Raw genomic sequence first — 14,230 nt, forward strand, 5'->3', positions numbered from 1 at the left:
AAAGAGTTTGAATAGATTAGGTTAAAATTTAAGGTATTTCTTTGTCGCCTCCAAGGTTAACAGAGAAACAAGCAGGAGAGCTATTCCTGCAAAAGAAATTTGGGGGTTTTTTTGTTTTGTTTTGTTTTGTTTTATTGGGGGTTTTTTTTGATTGGTTTTTTGGGGGTTTTTTTTGTTTGTGTTTGTCTTTTTGTAGAGGCATGATCTTAGGCTATTTTTCTAACTTTATATGAAAACTTCTTACACATTGATTTTGTGGAGCATTCAACTACAAACACAGCAGCCACAAATTTCACATTTGATTTCTTTTATTTATTTAATATTTGTTTTCAATTTAACAGAAATTTCCTATCTGGAAATTTTAAAAAAATTAAAAAAATCTTGCTTTAAGGAAGTGTCAATTTAAAGATTGCATGGGTGTAAAAAAAAGATGGAAATTATAGGCATTTGTTAATATAACTTGGTATGAGCATGTAGATATGGAATACCCACTGATAGTATATCATATTTCTCCCACTAAAATACTCTCAAATTCTGTTACATGCTTAGTTCTTATTCATAGAATCATAGAATCATTCTTTCCAATTTGAACTGGATGTTACCACTGGTGATATTATCACCCAATTTTGATCCTTAGAAGACTTCCTCACTACTCTGCAGACTCCTTTTCTTCAAGTCATAAAATATAAGCTGAACAAAAGCTATCTTAAGCACTGTTTTGGTAGTATACTAATAACTGTGTTGCTTCCTTAGGTCTTTTCCACTCACAAGAAGCTCCTGTTTTCAGTCTGAAATGTGGAGGTTTTTTTCATCAGTATCTCTTCAGATTCTTCACTGTTCTGGAGACGCTTTACTGCAAAACAGGTTCAGACTCTTTCCAAAATCTGAAAGAAAGATGTCCAAAATACCTTTCACCATCTTTCCCTCGGAAGCATATTTTAGGAGTGTTAATGCAGAATCATCAGTTTGTAACAAACTCTGGAGCCTGTCAATATTTACTTTTTATTTTATTTTTGGTTAAGAGACACATCATCTCTTGTTCTTACATGGATGAGAAAGGATAGAAAAACAAGGTACTGATGCAGTAGTTCATGCATCAGTTTGCAAGACAAAGTGCCTCTTCGAAGGAGGGACATTCCAGAGGCTGAGTGGAAGACTTGAAGGACACATAAAGCAGCAATTGGGCACCGTTCTGTGACAGGTCAAGGGAACACATCCTACATGACCCTCAAGGCAGGATGGTGGGCATTCATCTAAGAGCAAAGGTTGCAGCTCCAGCTGGCATCTGCACCAACTATCCCAGAAGTGGCTGATGTCCCCACCCAGGTGGAGCTGCTGAAGGAAGAAGCTGCAGTGAAGACTTCAAGTGGAAGAAGTACTCAGACCTTTCTCCTGGGGCAGGGAAATGCAGCAGAACTGCCTGTAAAAGGTGTGCCTGGGGTGGGGGGACCTCCTGCAATGGGACCTCCTACAGCAGATCGCTGGGCTGCAGGAAGCTGTGAGAAGGTTTCATAACGTGAGAGAGGCTGAGGAGGGATTAGTTAGGTGGTTCCAAGCACAGTCAGCAGTGGAGCACTGCCCATGGCCAAACAGCCAAAACCTCTCCAGCAGCACACACAGAAGGGAGGGAGGCAACCACGCAGAAGAATGGAAGCTTGGGATGGCAAGGACCAGCAAGAGGAAGAGACTTCACCCAAAGCCTGAGGTGCCCTTGCAGAGCCATTTTGCTGCTCCACAGATTGAAAAGACCTACCACATCAGGAGAGACTGGAGCTAAGAAAGACTGATGTGCTCCTCATATAACAACCAGCACAACTAAGAGAAGGCAACGGGGGATAGTAGTTGGCAACTCTCTTCTGAGAGGTAGAGAGAAACTGATTTGCTGAACTGATACATTCTCTAGAGGGGCGTGGTGCTTACTCAGGGCTTGAATCAGGGATGTCTCCAAGAGCCTACCAAGTCTTGTACCATCCATTCACTATTATCTGATGCTGTTGTTCCACATGGGCAGCCAGGAACACTCTGAGGAGCATCAAGAAAGATTACAGAGCCCTGGGAGCAGCAGTAAGGGACTCTGAAACGTAGATAGCTTTTTCATCAGTCCTCCTGGTGAAAGGGAAGGGGCTTGAAAGGGCCATTTGGATCTGTTGAGTCAACAGGACTGGTCCCATAGACTGCTATTCAGGTACTTGTATCACGGGACTTGCTTTGAGAAATCTGGTCTATTGAACATGCAGCATGGGGAATAAACAAGAAGAGTTGGAGACATACACAAACCTGCAGGGCTATGGCCTCATTGGTGTCACAGAGATGTGGTTGGATGGCTCTTGTTACTGGAGTGTTGGAATGGAAGATGTCCTGGTTTTGGTCAGGATAGAGTCAATTTCATTCGTAACAGCAGATGGAATGCTGTGTTTGAGAGTAAAAATGGGAGTAGTGCTGATAACACCCTGATGTTGTTAGTTGCTGTCAGACAGACAAGGACTTTCTCAGCTCTTCATGAGAAAGGAGGGGCGAAGCCAGGACAGGTGACCCAACTGACCAAAGAGAGTATTCCACGCCAATTACGTCCTGCCCAGGATATCGGGGGGCTGATGGGAGGAAGGCCAAGGGCGGCTCCGGGACGCATGGTTCTTGGGGGACGGTCGGGTTCTGGGATGGCTCTGGGTGGCACGGCCTGAGCTGTGTGGTTTGGTGAGAAACTGCATTGTGTATCAGCAGCTTCATATATTTTTGCTCTAAAGTCCTGTTAGCATTGTTATATTTTATCTTTCTGTTATCTTAGTAAACTATCCTTATCCCAACCCACGGGCCTCTTAATTTCTTGGTTTTGGGGTTATTTGCCCCTTCCTCTTCTTTTTCCCTTCCCTTACCTCTTACCCCCTCCCCCTTCCCTTTTCCCTGCTCTTTTCCTTTAAGAAGCAGGCAGCTGCGTGGATCTCGGCTCTCAGCCGGGGTGAAACCAAGACAGAAGAATACAGGCTTTTTAGAAGGACAGGCAGGGGAGACAAGGAGAGGGTGTTGTCTATGTCAATGACTATCTGGAGTGCATGGAGTTCCTCTGGGGAATGGATGAGGAGACAACTGACAATTTATGGGTCAGGATTAAAGGGATTGCAGGGACAGGGGACACTATAGTGGGGGTCTAATCCAGGTCACCTAAACAGGAAGACTGAGTCGATGAGGCCCTCTGTAGGCAGATAGAAACATAGAAACAGCCTAATGTTCACAAGCCTTGGCCCTCTTTGTGTACTTCAATCACTTCAGTATCTGTTGAAGGGACACCAGAGCAGGGCATAAGCAAGCCAGAAGGTTCCTGAAATGTATGGATGGTCAAGAACAATAAGAAAGACTTCTACAGGTATGTCTATGATAAAAGGAAGATTAGGGAAAATGTGGGCACCTTCCAGAATGAAATGGGAGACCTGGTTACCTGGGATATGGAGAAGGCTGAGGTACTTCACAACTTTTTTGCCTCAGTCATCATCAGCAAGGGCTCTAGTCACACTGCCCAGGTCACAGAAGACAAAAGGAGATCTGACGACTGAAGGAGAAGATCAGGTTCGAGACCATCTAAGGAACGTAAAAGTGCAGAAATCCATGAGCTCTGATGAGATACATCAGAATGTCTCTCAGAATGAAGGAACTGGTGAATCAAGTTGACAAGCCAGTCTCCATCATATCAGAGAAGTCATGGCAATACAGTGAAGTTCCCACTGACTGGAAAAAGCGAAACATTACCTCACTTTTTAAACAGGTGAAAAAGGAAGACCCAGGAAACTATAGGGCAGTCAATCTCATCTCTGTGTCTGGTAAGATCATGGAGTAGATCCTCCTGAAAACTCTGCTAAGGCACATAGAAAATAAGAAGGTGGTTGGTGACAGCCACAATGGTTTCACTCAGGACAAATCATTCCTGAAAAATGTGTTGGCCTTCTACAATTGGGTTACAGCATTGGTGGATAAGGGAAAGGCAACTTATGTCATCTATCTGGACTTGTGCAAAGCATTTGACACTGTCCCACATGACATTGGAGAGACATGGAGTTGATGGATGATGACTCAGTGGATAAGAAATTGGCTGGACGGTTGCACTCAAAGCATTGTGGCCAACAGCTGGATGTCCAAATAGAGACCAGTGACAAGTGGTGTTCCTCAGGGGTAGGTACTGGGACTACGATGTTTAATATGTCATTAACACAAACAGTGCCATCAAGTACACCCTCAGCAAATTTGCCTAAAACACCATGCTGTGTGGTACGGTCAACACACTGGAGGGATCTTGACAGTCTTGAGTGATGGGCCCATGAGAACCTTATGAAGTTCAGCAAGGTCAAGTGCAAGGTCCTGCACATGGGTCAGTGCAGTCCCAAGAACAACTACAGTCTGGGTGAATAATGAATTGAAAGTCACTATAAGAAAGAATTCGTGGTGTTGGTGCCAGCAATGTGTACTTGAAGGCCAGAAAGCCAGCCATATCTTGGGCTGCATCAAAAGATCAGCACGTCAAGGGAGGTGATTCTTCCTCTCTATTCTGTTCTCATGAGACCCCACCTGGATCACTGTGGTCAACTCCAGGGCCCTCAACATAGGAAGGACATGAATGTGTTGGACTAAGTCCAGAGGATGGCCAAGAAGATGATCAAAGGGCTGAAGTACCTTTTCTTTAAGAAAGGCTGTAAGACTTAGGGTTTTTCAGCCTGGAGAAGAATGTGGCTCCTTATTGCAGCCTTACAGTACCTGAAAAGGACCTAAAGGAAAGCTGGAGAGGGACTGTTTACAAGACCATTAATGATAGAACAAAGGGTAATGGCTTTAAGCTGAAGTAGGGTAGATTTGGCAATTATATTAGGAAGAAACTCTCCAATGTGAGATTGGTGAGACTGGTTACCTAGAGAGGTTTTAGATGCCCCCTGCCTAAAAGTGTCCAAGTCTGGGTTGGATGGGGCTTTTATAGTGAAGAATTTAACTGCCCATGGGAGGGTGTTGGAACTAGATGATCTTTGAGGTTCCTTCTAACCTTTCTATGATTCTACGAAATACTTGTTAGTTAATTGTCATGGAGACGTGGAAATTTTTCCAATAAGATTGCTAACTCCTGATTTTGATACACTTACTTCAAAAGCAGTGGCAAATTATTATCCAAAGCTTGCAGATTGTTTTTATAGGATAAGCTGATAAACTATCTTATTTCTAATAATTGAAACAGAAATAAATAAATATAGTAAATAGCTTTTTTTAGGACTAGTAGTGCTTCCACATACTCTGATAGCAGGATCCAGGATTTGCAGAAGCAGCTGAGTAATAATTAAACTATGAAGTTAATATTAGTTTGAACTTAACAAGTTCATCTTTTCACTTCCAGTGAGAAAGCAATGAAAATTCCAAAACACTGAGTAAAATCCTAGCCAGTTGAGATCAATGGCTGTTTTTAATAGGTTTAGAACTTTATTTTTTTCCTGTTAATATGCTTTGCCTGTAGGAGTATTTTTACATAATCAAAACAGACAGAAATAAATTTTATTTGTTCCAACACTGAAATTTAATTTCTTGCCAGTAAACTGCCATATGCATGCCAAAAGAATGCCAGCTTCATTATCTGAAATGTAGCATGATTTTTCAAGAGGCAGGTATTATGTATCTGTAATAAAATAGTTGTTTAGCAATTACAACTGCAGTAATGCACTTCAGCAGTGTTTTATCAGATCATTTATGCACATTCCCTTCCCCTTGTGAGTTTGCAATTTCATGGCTGTATTCTAGTCTGTCATAGCAGTACTTGTTTGTTCTACCGTGTGTTTTAGAAGGTAAATTGATCTGATGAGCAGAATAGTATTGTCCAGTGTAAGATAAGAATGTTTTCTAATACAGGGCAAACATCTGAAAGCAGTTGAAAATCAGGAAGAGGCATGGGAATCACTGTCAAAAGAGAAGGATAATGTGCAGTTTATTGAAAAGCCTGAATGAAGTTCTAAGAAGGAAAAAACCTTGCAACATAACATGAGGAGGGATAGAAAAAAAAGGATGACATAAACCAAAAAGTCAGTCATGCAACCCAGGAATATTACTGGGTTTTTTCTTTTTTTTTGAGCATTCTTCTCTACTTTTCAGGTAGAAAGCTTTATATTAATGCAGTGCATTTTAGGAAGAAAAATTGTCCTGGAAGATACTGAGAGTATGCTATTGTGTGAAAGAAAAAATGGAGAAACATAATGAAAAAGGTTCAGTAAAATGAACAAACAAATAAATACATAAATAGTAGAAAAGTGTTTGAGTGACACATCAATCTTTGATATTTTTCAGAATGCAAACAAAACTTTCCTTTTCTTATAATGTTTGGATCGAACCTAGATTTTTGTTCATATAATGAAGAAGAAAATCAAAACCCTAATGAAACACTGTAATTGACTTGAAGGATATCTTCCTTTGAAAATAACATTGAATTTTAGGGTTTATTTCTAGTTAACAAAATCTAAAACAGATTCTGAAAATCCTGAAACATCAAACAATTCTTTATCACATAACTACCTATGCATTAATTGAAGACAGAAGGTAACATTTCTTACTGATACTTCACATTGATAGAACTGTGGTGTCAGTATCTCAATGAACAATGAGATTGCCACTCTGAAAAATAGTCATTTATACCTAAAACTACAATAGGTAGTGGGCGACACATAGCAATCAAAGAACAAGAAATGTAAACATCAAACTTGAATATGAGAACTGCATTTTCTATATACATGTCCTGTTTTCTCCCACATTTTCATATTCCATGAGCATAAAAATTTTGAAGATGTATTTCTTAAGGGTTTTGGTGCATTAGTTGTGTAATCCTGGGATTATCCTTTCTCACTTTGCTCATTGCATCTTTTTAGTGAACATGCATTATGTAAAGCATGGACAATGACAATATTTGGAGATGACACCACTCAGCTTCTTAGACATAGTGGGGTGGTGGGGCAGGGTGGGGGTGGTCAGATATTATTAGATTCAGGAAGAAAAAAAAGCACAAAGAATAAATTACTTCCTCAGGTCTTTGCAAATAATTTGCTGTCAGAATTTTTTCCTGTGCAGTTAGAATGTGTGGGTGTAATCAGAACTGTAGTATTAATAACAATGATACGCTTCAAGGACCGAACTGTTCCTGTGCAGTTAAAGTCAAAATGTCGTCTAATTTTTCTCCTCATTAGAAACCCAGTCTGGCTAAAGAGGCTTGACAGCACTGCTTGCTTTTTGCTGCTATAGAGTGTGAGTGGCTTGATTTCAACTTTATTTTGTTGTCTTTGCAAATATTTCTAAAAAGGGTGTGTGGAAAATACGTGAATCTTTTTACAGTCACTATTGCATATAACTTCTACTTTCCTCTACCAGATATGTTTTCTATTTGCATTTCTGCTTCAATTAAATTCTGCTGTGTCCATCTTTATTAACTCTGAAAATGACTGTCAATTTTAGTTATAGACAACATCCTGAGCATCTAATAATTTTAATATAATATACACTTTTTTCTTTATAATACATACCTTGTTGGGTATGAAATCCAGACATTTAATAACTCAATTTAAACTATGCAACTCAGAAGACTTTTCAAGTTTATAGTCCAAATAAGTCCAAACTCAGAGGACAGTAAGGTGTATTCCCACTCTATTTCCTGATCTCCACAAGACAAGGGGCAGCATGAGAGTAGGAGTCAGGATAGCCCAACAGACAAGTAGAATGTATTAATCCTTTTTCAGAAAAAAAACCTCCACATAAAACTAAGTATTTTGTTCAGATAGTCAGTTCCTATTTTTCTTGTGTCTAGAATCTAATCTTAGAATGATTGAATCAATTTTCACTCTCCTGTTGTCATACAATTGAGTAATTTCATATCTGGCTATCTTAAATGAAACTCTTATAGGTAGAAGCTCAGTTCATATATGTGATAGTCAAATATTCACAGATCATCATTCTTGCCTCACAGAGTCAATGAGAATAAAACAAAACAAAAAACCAAACAAACCCTAGAACAGGAAATAAAAGGCAAACAAACAAACAAAAGGTAAATAAAACAAAACTGAAGAGAGAGAGCTTTAGAAGGAGAAGGGGAGTTTAGATATTTGGACTTGGGTCACGTTTTAAATCTCTTTTACACAGCAAGTAATTGAAATATACCATAATCAAAAAATAAATATCACATGCTGAGAGTCCTTCTCACTAGAACCATTCATTCTTGATCTCCAACAGAATTAAATATTGTAACTTTTGTTGCAAGAAAATGAGACCTAACTATCTTTTGAAATTCTGAACTGGTAGATCCTCAAATTATTAGAAGTAAACTGTAGAGTACAGTCCAGCAGCAGCTAGATCAGTTACTCATGTATTGACCTTCTTTGGAAAGTTAAAATTAGCAGTTAAGGAGAGTTCAGACTGAAGTTCATGCAGAGATAAGCAAGCTAGCTTAAGTCTTGAGAGCAATCTGTATCAGTATCATAGTAGTTAATACATCTTTCCAGGGAGGACTAAAGCATTGATTTAGGCTGTTGATACACATTAAAAAAACAAAAACCCCAAAGAACCCCCCCAAAAACCTCCCAACTTGTAACTTTTTGCCCAATAATACATTATTATTGAAATTAAAGCCTTTATAAAACTGATTTGGATTAAATGTATAAGGTTCATAAATAATTTCAGAAACAAAGGTAGAGTAGTAAAATTACAAAAGAAACCCTTCTACTTTGTTAAACCTCTTTTCTTCTGAAATATTACTGAATTATTACTGAATTGTTGGCATATTTCTGTAATATGTAATTATTTCTTGTTGCATACTATGAGAATATGCAAAATATATCATTACAAAAATACGGTGTGAATTTATATAATGTTCTGATTAAAGACTGTTGTACCAACAATGTCCATTTAAAACTGGGATTTTATTACGCTTTGTGGTTGTTCATCCATGAATACCTGTCACCTAGCAAACGTTAACAGTGGAGAGAGTTCCTGCAGCACTGATACATCTATAGTCTACAGAGATTAACGGTCTCTTTGAGGCAACATCAAAGCGGTTTAACATAAAAAAGCTGCCAGTAGTTCATGACACTGCTGCTGACATCTGACACTTTATGTTATTACCTGCTTGACCTTGCCTAACTGGAAATATTGGAACACCCTTAGTGTCATGAAGTTCTAAGACTTCTTGATCTTATGACCTATTTTTTCAAGTGCGTGATCCTCAACACCAGCTCAGTGGTTGAAGAGCTCCTATACTTATATAAACTTTGGACAACATAACATTTTTTTGGATGCACAGGAAAATTCTACAGCTTCAAGGGGAATTCTATTGTCACATAATAAAAAGGTTCAAGTGTTCTCCCTTCCTCCTGTGCATGATCTGCAGACATACCCCTTGAAACTCACCTTCTGTATGGCCTGTAAACCTTGCATTATGTTCATGATTGATACTTCCTGTGTAGATGTGTTTGAATATCTCCTGATAAAACTGTTTTTCAGTGTGAATATTGGAAGCTGCTTCAACAGAACTTAGATGTTTTGTTGTAGCCTTTAAAATTAAAAAAAGTCAGTCAAATTAAAAGATTTAACTATTTTGGAATTAGGGTCCTAAAGAAATAAACCAAAGGGTAGACTTCGAAAGGCCTGTAACTTTCCTCTCACAGAAATTATATCTTTTTTCTATATCTTCTCACCAGTGTAAACAACTAGATCTGTTGGAATGTTTGAAAGATCAACAAAACTACTTGATTTTTAATTTATTTTGTAAAATTATGAATCAATAGTGCATAGGCAGCATTAAGTAAAATTAGTTGTGTATAGTGGTTTTTACTGTTGAGATATAAAATCTACAGAGTCCTAATTTCACAGGAGACATGCAAGACAAACATCTCTATTGTCTGAATGCCACAGCAATCCCCAGCTGCTGTAGATACTGTGAATAGTAACATTTCTAGTCTCCATCTTATTCTTAATGAAACCCATAATTTGATTCCTACCAATATTAAATACTAAGTCACATTACAAATGGGAACCATATCTTAATTAGTTCATCTAATGGCTTGTGTTATTGTTACTGCAGATGAGCAGTGAGATTAAGAAATAACAGTTGATTTCAGTTTGCAATACCTTTTCTAGTTTTTACAAAGTGTATTAAGGGTTAATGAACAATCATACAGTTTCTCAGCAGAATATTGAAGGACAAGACACCTTTTACAAGACAACTCTATTTTTATTGGTATCAAAGAAGATATTAAACTGTCTCTTTGGGAATTTTTTTTTCCCTTTTGCATAATTTCTCTATTTGAATTTTAATGATTTTTCAAATTTTATGACATAAATTAAGTCATATGCCACAGAACAAATTTCATGCCTGAGATAATTGCAATAGCTTCCACAGCTTTCCAACAGAGATAGTCAGGGTATCTGTGGAATTTATGAGATTTTATCTCCACCATGACTTGTATAACTTTTTTTTTTTTTCTATAAGCAATATTAACATTCACTCAAAAAGTGGAAATAAATCTTCATTTCTGACAAATACTAACATCAGTAAAATGGCTCACGATTTAAAATTGAAATGTTTTCTTTCAAGTACATGCAAATATCTACATACACGGACAAAAAAAAAGAAAAACAAACCCAACAAACTAACCAAATAAACAGAAGTATAGCTGTTTAATTTTTAGAGTATTGAGTATTATTAAAATCAGCTATCAGATAAACTGTATTAACATAACTTCTAAACCTTTCCATAGTACAAATGTTTAAGAGTTCTCTTTCTAAGAAGCTCTTCTGGATTTCTCCAAGTTGTCCTGGGGAGTGACCAAAGTAGTGTAGAGATTCTGATAGTAGGAAGTCTGATGGATTAAGTCATGTTTATTACATGCCCTTATTTTGCATATCAAAGCAGTGAAAATCAGAGCAATATTTATACCTGCAAAAATAAAATTAAAATTTTAAGTGTTGGAATTTAAAATCAAAGAAATATCAAAATAATATTCAAGAACTAGAATACTTAAGGTTTTTAGTAAAATTGTAGGCAGAGCTAAAATAGTTTTGATTTTCTGCCAAACTACTGTTCCATTGTGTTAATTTGGAGTCATCAGTAGACATAAGTACTGTGCATCAAATGAAATTACCTACTGAGAAATGTATCTCCCTTGTGGAGAGTATCTTTGAAAGGAAATCTCCATATGCTTGGACTTGTAAAGTTGTTTTTCTTAGCAAAGATGTTATTTAATGAGATCTTGCTGGAATATCTTTCTATTTAAAGAAGGTATCATAAGCAAGTGGTCTTGCGTATTTAGAAAATACTATGATGAATTGGCAAAGCAAAAGGAGCTAATTAAAAATATGATCAAAATCCTTTGATGCCTCAATGCATATTTAGTCCACTTAATAAAATACTTATCCACATTCTAAACATGACATACATTGAGTAAACCATTGAAGCAGAAATGATTCTTGAAAGATTGGCAGTGTCACTGAAATTCTTGCAGGATCTCTGAAGGAGAGCTGCCGTGAGCTGCTTACCAATCTTTACCAAAGGATTCACAGTAAAATCAGTTGGACTAAGGACACATGCAATTACATGTATTTACACAGATAAAAGAGACACACACAGAGAAATGCTTTGCATGCCTACTAAGCTGGTTTTAAAAACAAGCAGACATCTGCTTGTGTTACTACTCGAAAGAAATGAAATAGGAGCCTTCAGAAAAACAGATATACTGAAGTTGCCTTTCTTTCCTTTCAGCCGAATCACCATTGTCATAAATATCACAAAATATACCTGTTCTCTCATAACAATACTTACATATTCTATGGACTAGTGACTTAAAACCAAAGTATCTTCACATTATTCAGTGATGTGCAGTTATCACGGATGTTAATCCCCAGTTGAAGGAAATCACCACTTTGTTTTCTTGTGAGTGTTGTTTTCTTTTGCACATGTGGGAATCATATGGCTCTTGTCAACCAGCCTAGCTGCTTATGGGTAATGCATTGAATCTGCAAAATTAAATACAATTTTCCTCCATGGTTTTGTTTAAACTTGTCCATGGTGTTATAATAGAAAGACACAGTTCCAGAGACTATATTGACCATGTTGGCTTTTGCTGTCCATTCCTGATAATCTTAATTTTACTCCCTTTACAAGGTATGTTTCACAATTTTATACATATAGTTCTATTCTGGCAAAGGTAATATGGAAGCAATATGAAAATCTGCAATTCCATACAATGGTTTATCAATGGTCACAATAACTTTTCCTATTACGTAGAAGGCTGTCTGACTATGTAGCAATCTGTCCGGTGAAAGAAGGATTTATTTTATTTTATTTTACTTTTTTTGTTATTAAAAGTGTTATTCCTTCTAGAAAGAATGTGATAATGGAGCTGAATTGAACTTTTGGATTCTGTGGGTGGTTTCCATACATAATGTTATCATTACAAAGCTTCTTTTAGAGTATTATTACTGTTAGGATCAGCATTTTTTCACTAATGCTTCATTTTCTTACCTATTCAGCATCTATTATGCATGAAAGATCTTCAATGCCTTTTACTGAATTCAGTGTGCAGTAGGAATAATATAACTGTAGAAGATCCCACTGAAGAAAAACTGAGAAAAGTCTCCAAATGCTTCTAAAAAGTGAAAAGCTTGATTTTTTTTTTTGGTATTGTTTTAGCTAGTAATTTTATTTTAAATGTCTAAGTGTTTGCCCACAGAGCTTTTAAAATAGATAGAATGGCATCCAGGTATTCCTGTTGCTCATCAGTTGTCCAGTTACTACTCATCGAAAGAAAACACCCTCGGGAGCTTAATAACATTAGTTTTAGTGATATCAAGCAGAATAAAGAACAGGTATGCAACATATGTAAAACACATAAAAACCTAAATTTATACGTAACGTGGCCTTACAGAACAGTGAAAAAAAACTAGCTGTAAAATGTATGCAGACATGAAAAAGTGAACATAAGCGTCTGTGGAGGATGAAGCCATCAATCTCAACCTCTTAGTCTGCCAGATCAAGGACTCATGAAGCCAAAGACTGCCTGCAATCACTGGTATGCTGGATTGAATGAAGCTAGCAAACTTAATTGGCTAAGGCTAATACTAGAAAAATTGGTAGTAACTGAAAGGTTTACGTATATCTCATTTAACTGTATATAACAAGAAATGTTAGCATTGCTATCACTAAGAAAATAATTCTTCGATAGGATGGTTAAGTCCTTAATTGCACTAAGTTTTTTGCTTTACATGTATGGCACAATCCTTTTGCCCATAATGAAATTTTAAGTACAGCAATTTCATAGAAATTCAAGCAAAATTTTCTGTAACTTGGATGCAAGAAATAAACACATAGTGAAAACTAGTCTTTTAGAAGTTAGATATAAATGTGCATATACCAGTTAATGGGATCTTTTGGACACTTAAATTTGCTGGTATTTAGCTTGTAATGTTTACAAATATCTGAAGGACAGTTGTCAAGAGAATGGGGCCAGACTCTTTTCAGTGGTGCCTGGTGACAGAACAAGGGGCAATGAGCAGAAACTGCAACACAGGAAGTACTTTAGAACATACCAGAACTACTATTGGTTATCAATACTTATCACAAGGTTATTGTGGTGTTGAGTTCTTGTTTTTGAAAAAATAACAGGGGAAATATTGAAATTTGGATTCCCAAACAGGGGAATCCAAAATCCTCATATTATGTATTCAAAGAACTAAAAATGGTTTAGGCACCTGAAAATGAAGGTAATATTTTGACAATACTTCCAAAAAGGCATTCTTTAAATGCTTATTAAAGCCAGCATTTTAAATCCATCTACTGTATTTGTTATATACCAAATTTTATTTAATTTCCGTATTAAAATAGAGATAAATAAAATTCTAGAGCACATATTCATGCTAAATAATCTAGATAATTATGGAAACATATAGTCCACTAATTTTAGAATAATTTTCTGCTGCAAACACAAAATACTATACCTCTCATGCTTACGGAAAAGCTTTTTAAACTGCCTTTGTGACTACTGGCTTTGTTAAGGTCATGTCCCTCCATCTCCTCCTCCATCTCTCATGCTTTTTCTTTGCCTCATGTTCACCAAATAATCATACATAATCATATTATCCTTACTTGAGCTCCTTTATGTTTCAGCCCATGCCCTACCTTTCAGGCCATCTTGCATCATTAACCACTTCCTTCTTTTTCCCAGCAGTTCATCCCAGCTGT

The sequence above is a fragment of the Gallinula chloropus genome (assembly GCF_964237585.1).
Source record: "Gallinula chloropus genome assembly, chromosome: 2".
NCBI lineage: Eukaryota > Metazoa > Chordata > Aves > Gruiformes > Rallidae > Gallinula > Gallinula chloropus.